Below are 20,008 nucleotides of genomic sequence, written 5' to 3'. Positions count from 1 at the left end.
AACTGGAAAACGGATTGAGCAAAGTAGAAAGGAGGCTTTGGACAAATTACAAAGACTAAACCTGACTTCAAAGGATCCAAATGATTTAGTACCTGCTGAAGTCATTAACGAATACCTTGCTTCTGACTCTAAACCCCTGCGGACAATATTCTTCATCATCCTCTGATATTAGAAATTCTAAAATATCATCATATCTTTCATTATAAATATCCTCCATATTTCTGAAGATATTTTCTTAATTTTTCTTATTTGAAATCATTTACCTCTTCGCACTATCTGTATTACATCATAAAAGAAACTATTTTAGTTTCTAAATTCTGAAACATTCATGTTTAAAATAGGAATATTTTTAAGTAGTGTTGGGAACTGAAGCATGAATTAGTATAATATAATGACACTTGATCAACGTGATTATATTACAGTAAGTCATGCTGAGTTTCTAAATGGAACGTGATGATTCACAGATCATAATATCATCATGTGCCATGTTATACGACTCTTGTATTCTATTTAACCTCTAAAATATCAAGAAAATATTTCTTGATGATTCGGCCTTTTCCAAGGTATTCTAGTAATTTGACAAGTCAAGATCGTGCCATCACAATTTCCTTCCTAGAACATTAACAATGTTAATTCCTAAATTCATATCTTTGAATTCTGGACCACTACAAGCGGTGCTTAATCGCAAGAAGAAGAAATAAAAGGACAAAACTCCGAAATAAAAATTGGGGTATAAATTGCAGCAAATAAAAGAGAGCATTAACTGTGAATGATAATGATTATAGAAGACAGAAGCAGAGACTTTGAAATATAAGGGAACATATAAAGCCCAACGATAAACCAGAAATTATAAACCATATATATCGATGCATATAGCAATATAAAGACACGGGAGAACTAGAAACACTATAAACCCAAGAGTATAGTAGAAGTAAATAGATTCTTCCGGCGGTAGATGAAAAAGAAGAATGACCGATATGAAAGTTAGAAGTATATCGAGAATCAGAACTTGATGGTGCATATTGATGAATACTTTAAAATATGAGTTGAGGGGGAAAGAATAGACGGTGATGAAACATGACTAGGAACTTAGAAATCAACAGATTTAACTCACACAATGGCGGAATAAGTGAATCAAACCCTCTAGTGAATAGGTTAATTTTTTTTGATTAATTTAGTCAAACCACAACTAAATCAAGTGTGATTAGATCAACACCTAGAGCTATTATTCACCACCTGGGTGATTTGGACTGAGAGAAAATTGGAGGATCTCACTAGATCTGAGTGTGTGTAACAAATGAGAGGCTTAACCTAAAATGAAGAACATAAGACTTTATATACCCCTGATGTTGACTCACCCATACGATTCATTCATCACACGTACGAGTTGGCTTCATCAGCCGTACGGGTGATCACTCACTCGTGTCTTCTCATTTAGGTTGTAATTGTGACTTAGCTCAGCATCAACCGTGCGTATGAGTCTGTCAGCCGTACTAGTGAGGCTTCACTCGTATTTCTAACTAAGTCTAACATAGTCAAACATCTAAATCTCGTTCCTGCAGTTCCTGTAACCACATACAAACACGGATAGGATAATAACGAGCAATCATGGTAGCCTGTAAACTGTTGTACCTGCAATGGACGTGGGTAGATGTCTAGGGACTTGCATAAAATGCATCAACAGAAGGTGTGAGTTGTAAGGAAATGAAGGAGGTGAATTAATAAGAAAATCTCCGATAGAACAATTAAAATGGACGATCGCATTTAAAGCGGATCCTAATTCCCTTGATTACCGGAGAGTCAAATCTTATTAAGAAGATTTTCTTCAAATCCCTTGAAATCTGGGAATCAATCATATCTACGTCAAATGATAAGATGAATCTACACTTACTCATTTCACTCTTCTATGTTAGCTTCATTCGTACTCTTCATATAAATGGATTGTTTATCCAAACTATTCGCTGATGATAAAACTCTAATTTTTAGCCCGTATGCATCATGAAAACATACTTATTATCATTCACGACCTTTCCACTCAAATTTCGGGACGAAATTTCTTTAACGGGTAGGTACTGTGACAACCCGGAAATTTCCAACCAAATTTAAACTTTAATCTTTATATGTTTCCGACACGATAAGCAATATTTGTTAAGTTAAATTTCAAGAATTTTAAACTATGTTCATACATTCATTCAACCTCGACCAAGTTCCAACGATTCATGAACCATTAAACGAATATGATTATATATGTATATGTGTATATATATTATAACTTGAAACGTAAACAAAATATTAGATTAAATACTTTATATGATTGTATCTGTTTCAAAATGTTTATCAATGGAATTAGAAGATAAGATCAAATGATTGAATTATCAGATATATTGAATTATGATTACAAGTCTCTGTTGAAAGGCCCACGTTGATTTGAGAAATCTTTCCATTTTAACAATATTCGGAAAATGGTAAAGTGATTTATAAATAAGAACAAATTGTCAATCATTGAGAACTAGACAAAGGATAGTGGAAGATTGAATCTCATAAAGACTCGATTGATCTATTTAGTTTCAAACGTACAAAAACGTTTTCAGTTTAAAAAGAACTTTATTATTAAAACGTATATAACTTTTATAAATATCTAGAACCACTTTTGACAACTCATTATTTAACTAGTATGATAAAGATAACGATATTTATATTTTATTTTATTAAACGATTTAAATTAATATTATATATATTTATACGCGTATTATACGTACATAGTTTTATACTTTTACTATACTTAAACTTTACCTTTACTTTATTTTTACTTTACTTTAACTTTAATAATTCACTTTAATAATTCATACTTTAATAATTCACTTTAATAATTCATACTTTAATAATTCACTTTAATAATTCAAAAATCTATTATAAATAGAATTCATTAGGTTTCATTATTTCATAGAAACTTGAAAATATTTTTCTCTAAACTCTCTCAATCGATTTACATATATATATTTACTCCGTATTATTTCAAGATATTATTAGTATACATAAAATATTACGACGGAGTGCTGTCCGAGTGATTTCGAAATTGTTTTTCGAGTAGGATAGGATTAAGGAAATTATGGGTTATAGCTATGGAGGTGATTGAGTATGGTTCATGGGTATGCTCGTGAGGTCAATATAGTGTTTATCATTTCCGTTGCGTCTACGTACCTTTCCTGCAATATTGAATCTCAATATTGATACGTGAGTACTCATAATTTAACTTTTACATACTAATAGTGTATCCTTGACTAGTGCTCGAGTATTTAGGATTATGCATGCTTGTACTTTTGATATTTCCCTTAGACAGGTTAGGTTGAATCTTGAATTAGTTACACTTGCGGTTGAGATAAGGTATAAGATATGCATGTCCTTGGAAAGCTAGCGAAAAATTAAGAACTTTTCCTTTAGATATCGAATAGTTTCGATGAACGGATTAGAAGTTATAATCAATTGAATTTTCGATATTTTTATTAAAAATGATTATTATTATCGTCATTCTAGTTTTATCTTATTATTATCATTATTATTATCTTTATCAATAAAAGGGATTTATCATTAAAAATTGTTATTTTTTTATTATTACTATCGTTATTATCGTTAAAGTTATAATTAGTATTATTATTATTATCCAATTATTATTATTATTATTATTAGTATTAGTATTATTAGTATTATTATTATTATTATTATTATCATTATTAATATATATATCATTATTTAAAAATGGTTATTGTTATTGTTATTATTATTATTACTATATTATCATTAAGATAATTATTAGTATTATCGTTAATAATGTTATAGTAACTATCATTATTAATATTAGTGTAATTAAAACAAATATTTGTAACACCTAATTATTTTGATTATTATTATTATCATTATTATGAACACAATATAAAAGACGATTAAAAACTATTAAACGAAACGATTAGGAAATAATGAGTAAGAGTATCATGATGAAATTAAAATATTATAAGATATTGATTTAGATAAAATTATCGTTCTTATTATTTTTATCATTACTATTATTATTAAAAGTATCGTTAGTATTAAAACTATCATTTTAACAAAAATTATTATTTTAATAGAAATGTCATTGTTACTATAAAATATTATTATTATTATTATTTTAAATAGAATTATTATTTTAAAGATAATATTAAAAATTATCGTAAATATTAAAGTTATCATAATTGGAATTATCGTTTTATCATAATGTCATCTTAGTAATTATAAATATTGATATTTTTATAATAAAAATTATTATTACAAAATAATACAACTTTTACTTACTATCATTATAGATATTATTTTATCAAATAAATATGTGATACAAACATATTTTACTACGTGTAATAACTTACTTTAATAATACCTATCATATTATCTTTATGATATTAAATGATCCTGGCCTCTAAATTTTATTACTAAATATATATAAAAGTATATTTTATTATATAAATTTAATATAAAATTTTATTTATTAATAAATAAATTATATTATTTACTCTAATAAATCTTTTAAAAATATTTAAAAATATAAAATGACGATATTTAAACTATATATTAATCATGTATAGATTTTTGGAAATTATTTTGAGTTAAATTTACTTTTGTTGACTTTTGCATATTAGTCTCGAGCATTAGGATTGTGGTACACTATGACTTGACCTAATTTGTTAGACAAATATTGACCAACACATAAATATATATAATTAATTTAGGTTCGTGAATCCGAGGCCAACCTTGCACTTGTACAATGACGTTATATGTATTTTTACTACGAAATACAGTATGGTGAGTTTCATTTGTCTTTTTACCCTTTATATTTTTGGGACTGAGAATACATGCGCTTTTATAAATGTTTGACAAAATAGACACAAGTAATTGAAACTACATTCTATGATTGAATTATCGAAATCGAATATGCCCCTTTTTATTAAAGTCTGGTAATCTAAGAATTAGGGAACATAAACCCTAATTGACGCGAATCCTAAAGATAGATCTATTGGGCCTAACAAACCCCATCCAAAGTACCGGATGCTTTAGTACTTCGAAATTTATATCATGTCCGAAGGAGGATCCCGGAATGATAGGGGATATTCTTATATGTATCTAGTTAATGTCGGTTACCAGGTGTTCACCACATGAATGATTATTTTTGTCTCTATGCATGGGACGTATATTTATGAGAACTGGAAATGAAATTCTTGTGGTCTATTAAAATGATGGAAATAAATGATTATGATAAACTAATGAACTCACCAACCTTTTGGTTGACACTTTAAAGCATGTTTATTCTCAGGTGTTAAAGAAATCTTCCGCTGTGCATTTGCTCATTTTAAAGATATTACTTGGAGTCTTTCATAGCATATTTCGAAGAACGTTGCATTCGAGTCATTGAGTTCATCAAAGATTATTATTAAATTAATTTATAGTTGGATAGTGGATATTATGAAATGGTATGCATGCCTGTCAATTTTCGATGTAAAGAAAGTTTGTCTTTTAAAAATGAATGCAATGTTTGTAAAATGTATCATATAGAGGTCAAATACCTCGCAATGTAATCAACTATTGTGAATCGTTTATAATGTATATGAACGGGTCCTTTCATTTTCCATGTTTATATATATTAATTGAGATTGATATTTACATGATTAAATGTTTCCAACATGTTAAGCAATCAAACTTGTTAAGACTTGATTAATTGAAATATGTTTCATATAGACAATTGACCAACCAAGTTGACCGGTGATTCACGAACGTTAAAACTTGTAAAAACTATATGATGACATATATATGGATATATATATATATATAGTTAACATGATACTATGATAAGTAAACATATCATTAAGTATATTAACAATGAACTACATATGTAAAAACAAGACTACTAACTTAATGATTTTTAAACGAGACATATATGTAACGATTATCGTTGTAAAGACATTTAATGTATATATATCATATTAAGAGATATTCATACATGATAATATCATGATAATATAATAATTTAAAATCTAATTTTATATTATAAACATTGGGTTAACAACATTTAACAAGATCGTTAACCTAAAGGTTTCAAAACAACACTTACATGTAACGACTAACGATGACTTAACGACTCAGTTAAAATGTATATACATGTAGTGTTTTAATATGTATTTATAAACTTTTGAAAGACTTCAATACACTTATCAAAATACTTCTACTTAACAAAAATGCTTACAATTACATCCTCGTTCAGTTTCATCAACAATTCTACTCGTATGCACCCATATTCGTACTCGTACAATACACAGCTTTTAGATGTATGTACTATTGGTATATACACTCCAATGTTCAGCTCTTAGCAGCCCATGTGAGTCACCTAACACATGTGGGAACCATCATTTGGCAACTAGCATGAAAAATCTCATAAAATTACAAAAATATGAGTAATCATTCATGACTTATTTACATGAAAATAAAATTACATATCCTTTATATCTAATCCATACACCAACGACCAAAAACACCTACAAACACTTTCATTCTTCAATTTTCTTCATCTAATTGATCTCTCTCAAGTTATATCTTCAAGTTCTAAGTGTTCTTCATATATTCTACAAGTTCTAGTTACATAAAATCAAGAATACTTTCAAGTTTGCTAGCTCACTTCCAATCTTGTAAGGTGATCATCCAACCTCAAGAAATCTTTGTTTCTTACAGTAGGTTATCATTCTAATACAAGGTAATAATCATATTCAAACTTTGGTTCAATTTATATAACTATAACAATCTTATTTCAAGTGATGATCTTACTTGAACTTGTTTTCGTGTCATGATTCTGCTTCAAGAACTTCGAGCCATCCAAGGATCCGTTGAAGCTATATCCATTTTTCTCTTTTTCAGTAGTTTTATCCAAGGAACTTAAGGTAGTAATGATGTTCATAACATCATTCGATTCATACATATAAAGCTATCTTATTCGAAGGTTTAAACTTGTAATCACTAGAACATAGTTTAGTTAATTCTAAACTTGTTCGCAAACAAAAGTTAATCCTTCTAACTTGACTTTTAAAATCAACTAAAAACATGTTCTATATCTATATGATATGCTAACTTAATGATTTAAAACCTGGAAACACGAAAAACACCGTAAAACCGGATTTACGCCGTCGTAGTAACACCGCGGGCTGTTTTGGGTTAGTTAATTAAAAACTATGATAAACTTTGATTTAAAAGTTGTTATTCTGAGAAAATGATTTTTATTATGAACATGAAACTATATCCAAAAATTATGGTTAAACTCAAAGTGGAAGTATGTTTTCTAAAATGGTCATCTAGACGTCGTTCTTTCGACTAAAATGACTACCTTTACAAAAAACGACTTGTAACTTATTTTTCCGACTATAAACCTATAATTTTTCTATTTAGATTCATAAAATAGAGCTCAATATGAAACCATAGCAATTTGATTCACTCAAAACGGATTTAAAATGAAGAAGTTATGGGTAAAACAAGATTGGATAATTTTTCTCATTTTAGCTACGTGAAAATTGGTAACAAATCTATTCCAACCATAACTTAATCAACTTGTATTATATATTATGTAATCTTGAGATACCATAGACACGTATACAATGTTTCGACCTATCATGTCGACACATCTATATATATTTCGGAACAACCATAGACACTCTATATGTGAATGTTGGAGTTAGCTATACAGGGTTGAGGTTGATTCCAAAATATATATAGTTTGAGTTGTGATCAATACTGAGATACGTATACACTGGGTCGTGGATTGATTCAAGATAATATTTATCGATTTTTTTCTGTACATCTAACTGTGGACAACTAGTTGTAGGTTACTAACGAGGACAGCTGACTTAATAAACTTAAAACATCAAAATATATTAAAAGTGTTGTAAATATATTTTGAACATACTTTGATATATATGTATATATTGTTATAGGTTCGTGAATCAACCAGTGGCCAAGTCTTACTTCCCGACGAAGTAAAAATCTGTGAAAGTGAGTTATAGTCCCACTTTTAAAATCTAATATTTTTGGGATAAGAATACATGCAGGTTTTATAAATGATTTACAAAATAGACACAAGTACGTGAAACTACATTCTATGGTTGAATTATCGAAATCGAATATGCCACTTTTTATTAAGTCTGGTAATCTAAGAATTAGGAAACAGACACCCTAATTGACGCGAACTCTAAAGATAGATCTATTGGGCCTAACAAACCCCATCCAAAGTACCGGATGCTTTAGTACTTCGAAATTTATATCATATCCGAAGGGTGTCCCGGAATGATGGGGATATTCTTATATATGCATCTTGTTAATGTCGGTTACCAGGTGTTCACCATATGAATGATTTTTATCTCTATGTATGGGATGTGTATTGAAATATGAAATTTTGTGGTCTATTGTTACGATTTGATATATATAGGTTAAACCTATAACTCACCAACATTTTTGTTGACGTTTAAAGCATGTTTATTCTCAGGTGAATACTAAGAGCTTCCGCTGTTGCATACTAAAATAAGGACAAGATTTGGAGTCCATGTTTGTATGATATTGTGTAAAAACTGCATTCAAGAAACTGATTTCGATGTAATATATTTATATTATAAACCATTATGTAATGGTCGTGTGTAAACAGGATATTTTAGATTATCATTATTTGATAATCTACGTAAAGCTTTTTAAACCTTTATTTATGAAATAAAGGTTATGGTTTGTTTTAAAAATGAATGCAGTCTTTGAAAAACGTCTCATATAGAGGTCAAAACCTCGCAACGAAATCAATTAATATGGAACGTTTTTAATAAATAAGAACGGGACATTTCAATTACCACCACCAACAACAACATTCGCATCTCACAGCTCAACATCACAATCTGTACATCGAACATCAACGTCATACGCACCGTAAATACCAAGAAATACCAACTACAACCAAAGATGAAGTATTGATTCATAATTTCATCAAGGAAATATTCTACAGAGAATATGTAATTTCTAAAAGTTTAGGAATTATTTATTCTAGTTCAAATTGTAAATCGGACGGGTAAGCGAATAGAAATGATGAAATGAAACCCTGACCAGAATGGTGCACGATTTACAAGTAGACCCGTTTTACCAGCAGCATCAATAGTACCGTCAGCATCACCAGCACCGCCAGTGTCGTCAACATCGTCATCATTAGCAGCATCTACAACATCACAAGCTCCACTAGATCCATAATAACCGCAAACATAATCACTAATCCACAACGCGTATATTGTATCAACGAGTTATGAAATATTAACTTATTTCCTCTGAAGAAATCATATGTATACTTTATATATATATATATATGAATTTTGAGATCAAAATAAATCTTTTCGTACTAAGCTATGATATATAAATTGAAGAAAGGTAGATACTACTCAGTTAATTCATATTACTAATATGCAATGATGTACATCCTTCATTGACAACTTAACCATCGTTAACTATGATCTCTGTTTCAACTCAATGAATTCCATTTCATAATAAACTAAGTGTTTAATCAAATACATGTTTGATTTTACACTTTCATCTTCGATGTACCCGAAACTTTCTAGAGAACATCATTCGTACCTTGTGAAGTTCACAAGAATTCCACGAGCACCAACATCCTTCATTAAGGAATATCAATAAGAATAAACAATAAAGTATTAATTGTACTAGTGCAATACTCTGCGAAGATTATGTATTCTTTAATGTTTTAGAGATTATTCATTTCTGATTCCAGACGAAAATCGAATGAGTTTAATATGATATTAACTCATTAAATCTGTATTACATCTGAAGAAAATATATATGCACATATTTTCATAAAGAATGTGATAAAATTCTCTTGTACAAAATGTTATTTGTGAAATTTTTTTAACGGGTAGTTAATATCCAAGAGATATATAAATTCACAATTAATATGTTACATTCTTCGAATCTGATTCAACAATCATCAACTATACTCACTATTTTCTCAACAATATACATTCTTTCATAAAAATCAAAACAACCATACTCATTCAAACCTAGTTACATATTCTAATTTTGAAACCTCAAAATTCAATTCGAGATATAACTGGTATCACCACTCTTAGATTCCTACATCTTTCAAAGCTATACTTTGACTTCAAACCTGTGATAGAACAACATTTCTATTCATAAAAATACTTGTATCATTCAAACTCCTAGAACATCGTTCAAACCCTTCGAAATTCCTGAAGACACTTCAAATAATGAACAATCGAGATGATGATTCAACCACATCTTACCCACAGTCATGCACCTGAAAAGCTCTCGAAACCAAAGTCATAGTTTAACACGTATCCGTGTCAGACCCTTTGGCATTTATTAGCAAAAATAACTTTGCAATTCCTTTTTCAAATTAGCCAGTTTTGTCACAGCTCCAACAAGACAACTTCAACTTCTCAATCAAACAGCCTTATTATAACCTCGATAGATACGTTACCCTTTCGCCAACGTTACCGGGGAACCATTTATGTTCCATCACATTAGCAATAAACTTACCAAAAACTTCACTGATCTTCGATTTTCTGAAAAATCATTATGATTATCAAAACCCCATCATTTACTTATCTGCATCTTGTAATGAGAATTTTCATACGAATCATTGGGAATTAGCAATCAGTATTATGAAATCTCGCCGCATGTCGACGCCAACAGTTATACATATAACGTCTATCTCCTGGACTTACATACTGCGAATGTGAAGTTTCTGAAAAACACTCTAAACTGCGAACTAGTTCTCTGAAGTTTGGAAAATACTGATGAAGTAGCAAAAACTGTAAACGACCTTAATAGTAAAAAGTTTGATGATAAAGAATAGTGTGTTGGCAAAGCTCAGAAAAAGAGAAGGTTTGGAACTGGAAAACGGATTAAGCAGACCATGAAGGAGGCTGTGGACAAATCACAAAGACTAAACCTGCCTTCAAATAATCAAAATGATTCAGTGTCTGCTGAAGTTATTATCAAATACCTTGCTCCTTACTCTCAACTCTTGCGGACAATATTCTATATCATCCTCTGATATTAGATATTCTAAGATATCATCATATCTTTCATTATAAATATCCTCCATATTTCTGAAGATATGTTCATAACTATTCTTATCTGAAATTATTTATCTCCTCGCGTTATCTGTATCACATCATAAAGGAAACTGTTTTAGTTTTTAAATTTTGAAACCTTCGAGTTTAAAATATGAATATTTTTGAAGTGGTGTTTGGAACTGAAGCATGAGTTAGTATAATATAATGACACTTGATCAACGTGATTATATTACAGTAAGTCATGCTGAGTTTCTAAATAGAACGTGATGATTTACAGATCATAACGTCATCATGTGCCATGTTACACGACTCTTGTATTCTATTTAATCTCTAAAACTATCAAGAAAATATTTTCTTGATGATTCGGACTTTTCCGGATATTCTGGTAATTTGACAAATCAAGATCGTGCCATTACAATTCCCCTCTTAGAACATTAACTATGTTCATTTAAAGATCCATACCTACGAATTCTAGACCATTATTCGCTTGACTTGAAGTCGAGAAGAGAAAACAAAAGCATGGAACTTCTAAATATAAGAGAAAATATAAAGCCCAACAATAACACATGAATTACAAACCATGTATATCAATACGTATTGCAACGTAAAGACACGAGAGAATTAAAAACATTATAACCCCAAGGTAATAGTAAAAGTAAATAAAATCCTCCGGTGGTAGATGAAAGAGAAGAATGATAGATATGAAAGTTAGGAGTATATCAAGAATCAGTACTGGATGGAGCATATTAATGAATGCTTTAAAGCATGAGTTGAGGGAGAAAGAATAGAAGATGTGAGTTGTAAGGGAACGAAGGAGGTGGATTTATAGTAAAATATCCGACGAAGAAATTGAGATGGATTATCGCATTAAATCGAAGAGGATCATAATCTCCTTAATCACCGAAAAATCAAATCCAATATAGATTACAAAGATTTTCTTTAAACCGAAAATTAACTGTGATGACGTCAAAAGATAAGACAAATCTCTATTTTCTCATTTCCCTCTTTTACGATAGCTTCACTCATACTCTTCGAGAAATCGAATTATTTTATCCATATTTCTTAATCATGATAAAACTCTATGTATCAACTTATATTCGTCATAATAACATTCTTACTATTAGTCATGACGACCTCGATCAAATTTCGGGGACGAAATTTCTTTAACGGGTAGGAACTGTGACAACTCGGAAATTTTCGACCAAATTTAAACCTTGATCTTTATATATTTCTGACACGATAAGCAAAGTTTGTTAAGTTAAATCTCAATAATTTTAAAATATGTTCATACATTCCTTTAACCTCGACCAAATTCCAATGATTCACGAACCATTATATGAACGGATATGATTATATATGTATATGTGTATATATTATAACTTGAAAACGTTAACAAAGTATTAGACGTATAATAATTTACATGAACGTATTTGTTTCAAAATATATTTAAATTAATTATCGACGAAATTAAAAGATAATATCAAATGATTGAATTATCAGACACATTGAATTATGATTACGAGTCTCTGTTGAGAGGTCCACATTGATTTGAGAAATCTTCCCATTTTAACGATATTCGGAAGATAGTAAAGTGATTTACAAGTAAGAACAAATAGGTCAATTAACGATAACTGGACAAAGGGTAGTAGAGAATAACTTTCAACACAATGATTGCCTCGAGTCTTTTGATAAGAATATTATTAGTTTTCATAATATTGAAAATGTTTTATGACATAGTTGAAATCTTTTAAGAATGGATTTGAATATATACAATAAGTCGAAATGTTAATGGATAGAACTAAATGTATATAAATAACTTGAAACATGTATTTAAAACATGTTCATTAAATATATATGTTTTCAAATTAGTTAAATACACGATAGTAACACTCGCGTAGTGATGCGATTGATATATAAAACGTTAGTACATAAATGAATTATATCTATTTAGATTTTAAAATAAAAATGTTGTATGATATAATATTTCTATTACATAAACGATCTAAATTATATTTGGAAATATAATTGTCTTTGAAAAACTAAATGTTATATTATGTTTCAATTACATACAATCTGTACAAATTTATATTTTAATGAGTATATATATATATATATGTATGTATGTATGTATGTATTTTACAAAGTGATGACAATAATATTAACTTAAAACGTTTGATTTAAAATATATATTTTATATAAACATTGAAACGTCAATTTTTAGAAGTAAATGATCATATCACTCAAATGTACAAGTTATATTTTAAACGATATAGTTTATCGATATTATAAGTCTAGTTAATAATAAAAGTACGTATCGCGTAAGGTAAAGTACTAGTTTTCGAAATGTAAGAAAATGCGTTCGAGAAACCGAAATCGAGACTATAGTCATGTGACAATGTACAATTCATTGGAACTAAAATTACGAGTTAACTATGTACGTAAATATAATATAATATATAATTAATTATATAAATTAAATATATTATATATATATATATATATATATATATATATATATATATATATATATATATATATATATATATATATATATATATATATATATATATATATATATATATATATAACCGTCGGCAGCCATGAAATCATTGAGGGTGAGCTGGGATAGGTACCTCCGCGATTGCGGAGGTGTTAGCCTACAAAGTACCGCGATTGCGGAGTTCATGGGTCCAGAAACGGGTCTATAAAACTCGAGTCTTTCGGCCGAAGTAATTCATCTATCTATCTCTCAATTACTCCGTAGTATATATTTATTTTATTTATATTATTATTATTATTATTATTATTATTATTATTATTATTATTATTATTATTATTATTATTATTATTATTATTATTATTATTATTATTATTATTATTATTATTATTATTAAGATTAATATTATTATTATTAATCGTATTTAGTAGTATTATTATTATCATTAGTATTATACATAAAATACTACGACGAAGTCATGAGCAAGTTATTTCAAAACGGGTTTTACGAGCGGGATAGAGCTAAGGAAATTATGGGTTATAGCTATGGAGTTATGGGTATGGATCAGGGGTATGCTCGTGAGGTCAACCTAGTGTTTATCATCTCCGTTGTGTCTACATACCTTTCCTGCAATATTGAATCTCAATATTGATACGTGAGCACTCATAACTTAACTTTTATATATTAATAGTGTATCCCTGACTTGTGCTTGAGTATATAGGATTATGCATGCTTGTACGTTTGATATTGTCATTAGATTGGTTATGTTGAATCCTGAATTAGTTACATATGCAGTTGAGATAAGGTATAAGATACGCATGTCGTTAGAAAATTAGTGAAAAATTAAGAACTTTTCATTTAGATATCGAATGATTTTGATGAACGGATTAGAAGTTATAATCAATTAGATTATCTATGATTTTATGTATTATTGTTAAAATGATTATTATTATTATTACTATCGTCGTTATTATCGTCGTTATGATCTAATTAATATTATTATTATTATTATTATTATTATTATTATTATTATTATTATTATTATTATTATTATTATTATTATTATTATTATTATTATTATTATTATTATTATTATCATCACCGTTATTAATAAAAGATATTATTATAAAACATTGTTATTTTTATTATTATTACTATCGTTATCATCGTTAAGATTATAATTAGTATTATTATTATTATTATCATTAAAATAGTTATTAGTATTATCATAATATTTATTATTATACTTAAAACTAATATTAGTAACATCTAATTATTATGATTATTATTATTATTATCATTTTTTCGAACGCGATGTAATAGACGACTAAGAGCTATTAACAAATTGATTAGGAAATAATGAGTATAAGTATCATGATGAAATTAAAATATTGAAAGGTATTGATTTAGATAAAAAAAATATCGTTTTCAATATTATTATTAAAAAGTATTATAAATATTAAAACTATCATTTTTACAAAAATTATTATTTATAAGAATATCATTGTGAATATAAAATATCATTATCATTTTAATAAAAATTATCATTTTTTATAATATTATTTTTAGTAACTATAAATATTATTATTAGTAGAATAATAATAATTATTATTACAAAATAATACAACTTTTATTTACTATTATTATTATCGATATTATTTTATCAAATAAATAGGTGATACAAACATATTTTACTACGTGTAATATAATTACATTAATAATACCTATCATATTATTTTTATGATATTAAATAAACTTTATAAATTTTATTACTTAAGATATATAAAAGTATATTTTATTTTATAAATTTTATTATAAAATTTTATTTATTAATAAATGAAATATAGTATTTACTCTAATAAATCTGTTAAAAATATTTAAAGATATAAAATGACTATATTTAAACTATATAATATTCATGTATAAAAGTTTGGAAATCATTTTGAGTCAAATTGACTTTTGTTGACTTTTGCATGGTAGTTGCGAGCATTAGGATTGTGGTACACTATGACTTGACCTAATTGGTTAGACAAATATTGACCATCATATACATATATATATACTTAATATAGGTTCGTGAAACCGAGGCCAACCTTACACTTGTTCAATGACGTCATATGTATTTTTACTACGAAATACAGTTTTGTGAGTTTCATTTGCTCCCTTTTTAAATGCTTTTGCAATATATATTTTTGGGACTGAGAATACATGCGCTTTTATAAATATTTTACAGAATAGACACAAGTAATCGAAACTACAGTATATGGTTGAATGGATCGAAGCCGAATATGCCCCTTTTAGCCTGGTAATCTAAGAATTAGGGAACAGTATCCCTAATTGACGCGAATCCTAAAGATAGATCTATGGGCCTAACAAACCCCATCCGAGGTACGGATGCTTTAGTACTTCGAATTATTACTATATAGACGAGAGGATTCTGTTTTGTGGATATTTTATATGCATCTTGTTAATGTCGGTTACCTGGAGTTCACCATATGAATGATTTTTATCTCTATGCAGTTTGCGAAATGCCTGATATGAGATGATGTTTATGAAAAATGGAAATGAAAATCTTGTGATCTATTAAAATGATGAAAATGATCGATTATGATAAACTAATGAACTCACCAACCTTTTGGTTGACACTTTTAAGCATGTTTATTCTCAGGTATTAAAGAAATCTTCCGCTGTGCATTAGCTCATTTTAAGGATATTACTTGGAATAGTTCATGACATATTTCAAAAGACGTTGCATTCAATTCGTTGAGTTCAGTAAAGATCATTATTAAGTAGATGATAGATTAAGTCATCTATAGTTTGGATATATTATGAAATGATATGCATATCTGTCAACTTTCGATGTAAAGAAAGGTTGTCTTTTAAAAATGAATGAAATGCTTGTAAAAAGTATCATATAGAAGTCAAATACCTCATGATGTAATCATATGTTATTGTATTCGTCCTTATGGATTAGGACGGGTCATCTCATCAGCTCAGAAGCAATTTAGAAACATCATGAGGAAATAATGAAGCTAGATATGAAGGATCGAAGTAATAGTATGGTGATTAGTATCAAAAAGAGAGTCGAAAAACCATCAAATTTAAAGGATATAGAGATTGATCCTGCCAGCAGAGAAGTAAGATTCCAGAACACAGAAGAATCTCGATCACCGAACGAATTCTCTGAAGAAAGTTATACCAGTGATGATGAGGAAGGACATCAATACACAGATGTTCTAGTTGATAATCGCTCTCTATTGATGGAATCAAACTAAGAGGAGCCAGAATCTTCTTCGTCATATCTCACTGAAGTTCCCATCATATCAAATCATGCTGATATGTTTACATTCATCAACGATAATAATGATTTTGAGGATATATTGGAAGCTATCCACCATTAAATAATTAAATTCACAGTTAAAGGATCGGATTGAGGCTATTGAACCCGAGTATAACCTTTACCTGCCAAGAAAAGATAATGATGCAGAATTCTTAGAAGAGCGCATTCAGGACATTATCATAGCACTTCACGATCATATCTACAGAGAAGAAATGCAAAGAGAGCACACTTCAATGGTTCGCACTATTCTCGAAACAAAGTTTTGTCGAGATCAGAAGATCGTTTACTCTAAGGTCTATAACGCATTAGCTGGATCCGCGCTTCCTTTCTCCGCCACCCAACGAGCACTACTGACTCGCATCCGAAGGCATATGGATCTTTCCACCAGACGCCCGACTTATTATTCTGATTCCAAAATGAACGATGATCTTCATGGCCTCTTTGTTCTCTTGGCAAGAGATGATTTTGAAAGCACACCAGACATACTTGTGATATACGTGATACTTCATCACTATGCTGGTCTAATTATCATGGAATTACGAGACATCATAGCAGAAGAAGGAAGACACAAAAATCCGTTCTCAAATTTATATCCTAGCGAAGTCAATATTGCCACCTTTCTGACAAGACATCTCGTGCGTATCTTCAACGAATCCACAAATCCTATCTTCATATTCAAGGCTGGGTGTATAGAGATTTACTCAAAGGATGTAACTCTAGTGTTTGAGTCAGGATTACTCTTCAATTCCTGCCAACTTCTACTCTTAACTAATCTGTGCCACACTACCAACTCCTTCTGTGGTGACCACGATTAAGAAGATTTCGAGTTAATAAAGTTACAATTTCTGGAATTATTTGAAGATCTCGAAAATGAACACCCAAGTCGAGAAGTAATCACAACAAGCGCCGCCTCAATGATTGAAATTAACGGATTAATCAGTAGAGACATGGACTTTATTCTCCTAGGACTTCAAGAGTTGTCACGACCAACAACTTCCCATTATCTCGCCTTCAGAAAGTCTTCGAGAAAAATTCTGGATCTTCTAACAGTTATGATACGGCATTTCGTAGGATCTATCCACAAAGACTCACATACCCCCAAGAACGTAATGATAATATCAGTCAAAGGGAAATGTCTACCTATCACTAGTAGACATCACTACGGTCGAGCCCACGACCTTAAACAAAAGCGCTTCTTGGGAGGCAACCCGTGCAATAAAGTAGATTAGAAGATAATAAAAGATGACAAATGGGACAAATGAAAAAAGGACAAAACTTCCGAGTTTGCTGAAACCTCCTACCTTCTCAGTCAGAAAGTTTCTTCAACCGCATCCCCGCTGTCCGTAGGGAAATACTCGTTCTATTCACTGATTACTAGCTCTAAAATTCCTTGCATTAAATTATGCCGCATCCTAGCTTATCACTAAGTGTGGGATTCTAGCCCAAAATACGCTCCACAAATATTCTAAAACTCTTTAACTGAAACACTTAAGTGTGGGATACCGATTAGGAACATTAGGGACAATGCTCATCTAAGTGTGAGATGACGATGTAACCTTTTAATGCCATGTCGTATTGAGCTCATTACATAGATTCCCAGTTGTTAAGCTAAATTTTAAATTTTTTAAACAAAATAAAGCCATTCCTAATAAGTATCTTCTGATAACCTAAAAAGTTTGTGAATAAAAATTAAGGCTTATCTAAGATAGAAATCTTGTTAGGATGAACCGATTCTCTAAAAGAGCATTGCATGACCTGGCATATTCGACCCAATTTTATTATGGTGAGGCACCTAAATAAAGCCCTGAAAAGCATTCATTTTTAATGCTTCACTATTTTTCATTGATTGCTCCGATGTCTGTGCTCAGAATTAGAACTTGCTCTAGATCTACATTTTTAACTAGCAACTGTGGCATATGTATAACCAAAAGAGGTAGCCATTTGTAAAAGAAACCCTTCTTTTCCTACAGTATCACCCATTCACCACCATCACCATCATCTATTCATTCACCTATTATCATCATACACGAATAAACTCTCAGAAAACAAGATCACCTCAAAAGAAGATCTTCAAAGATAGTACTTACAAGCATTGTGGTAGAAAACTTGAAAGTCTACCAAGGGGAAGTTCCTAGAGATGATTGATATCGGCTAAAAAGTCACGTTTTCATCCCGGTATTATGGCCCAAAAATAAGAAAGATTCGAACTTTATTGGCAAAATACCCGCTTCGTCGGTTTAAATTGAAGAGCAAATAATTATGAAGACGGTGCGAAAAGAATCAAGAGATTCGGAGCTAAAACGAAGATTCTAGAGCGAAAAAGGTGAAAGACAAGAAATCAAGTTACGATCCAACGAATCAGCAAGCCAAACGGCTTGCCAAACGGGCTGCCAAACGTCTTGCTAGTATGGCAAACGGCCTGCCATACGCCCAGATCAAATGGGCACGTTAAACAGGATGGCCTGGCAAACGGCCCCTACAAACGGCCTGCCAAACGGCCTGCCAGCCGTTTTCAGGAAAATTTCATGCTTATTTAAAGGGTCTTTATCATTCATTCTGACACACACTTCAATTCACTTCTTTCTCTCTCTTGTACAATATTAGTCATACTTTCAAGGTCTTCGACTCCGTGTGGAAAATCTAGTACCCGGAGAAGAACGGCGAAGATTGTATTAGGAGCGGTCTGGAGTTTGAAGTTGTCACTTTTGTATTCGGAACTCGTTTAATCTACTGGTACTTCTATCCTTTATCTTATTATAATGTCTTTTATTATTATGTTCTGTGATGTTGTTGCCATGATTAGCGAGTAGTTATCTTTAGTGTATGCTATGATATAACCAGTTATAATGTCGAAATAATATTATGGTATGTATATGTTGTCAAAATGCTTTCCGATTATGCTTTTATAACATCCTCAACCGGGCCTAGCTGTAAGATTACTAGTTTGCCCTTAAGTTAGTATTGTGTTATTATATGCTTTTATTTTTATTTAAATATTTATTATTATTTATTGATGTGGTTAGG

This window comes from Rutidosis leptorrhynchoides, chromosome 11, assembly GCF_046630445.1.
Source record: "Rutidosis leptorrhynchoides isolate AG116_Rl617_1_P2 chromosome 11, CSIRO_AGI_Rlap_v1, whole genome shotgun sequence".
Lineage (NCBI taxonomy): Eukaryota > Viridiplantae > Streptophyta > Magnoliopsida > Asterales > Asteraceae > Rutidosis > Rutidosis leptorrhynchoides.
This window is presented reverse-complemented; position numbering follows the sequence as displayed.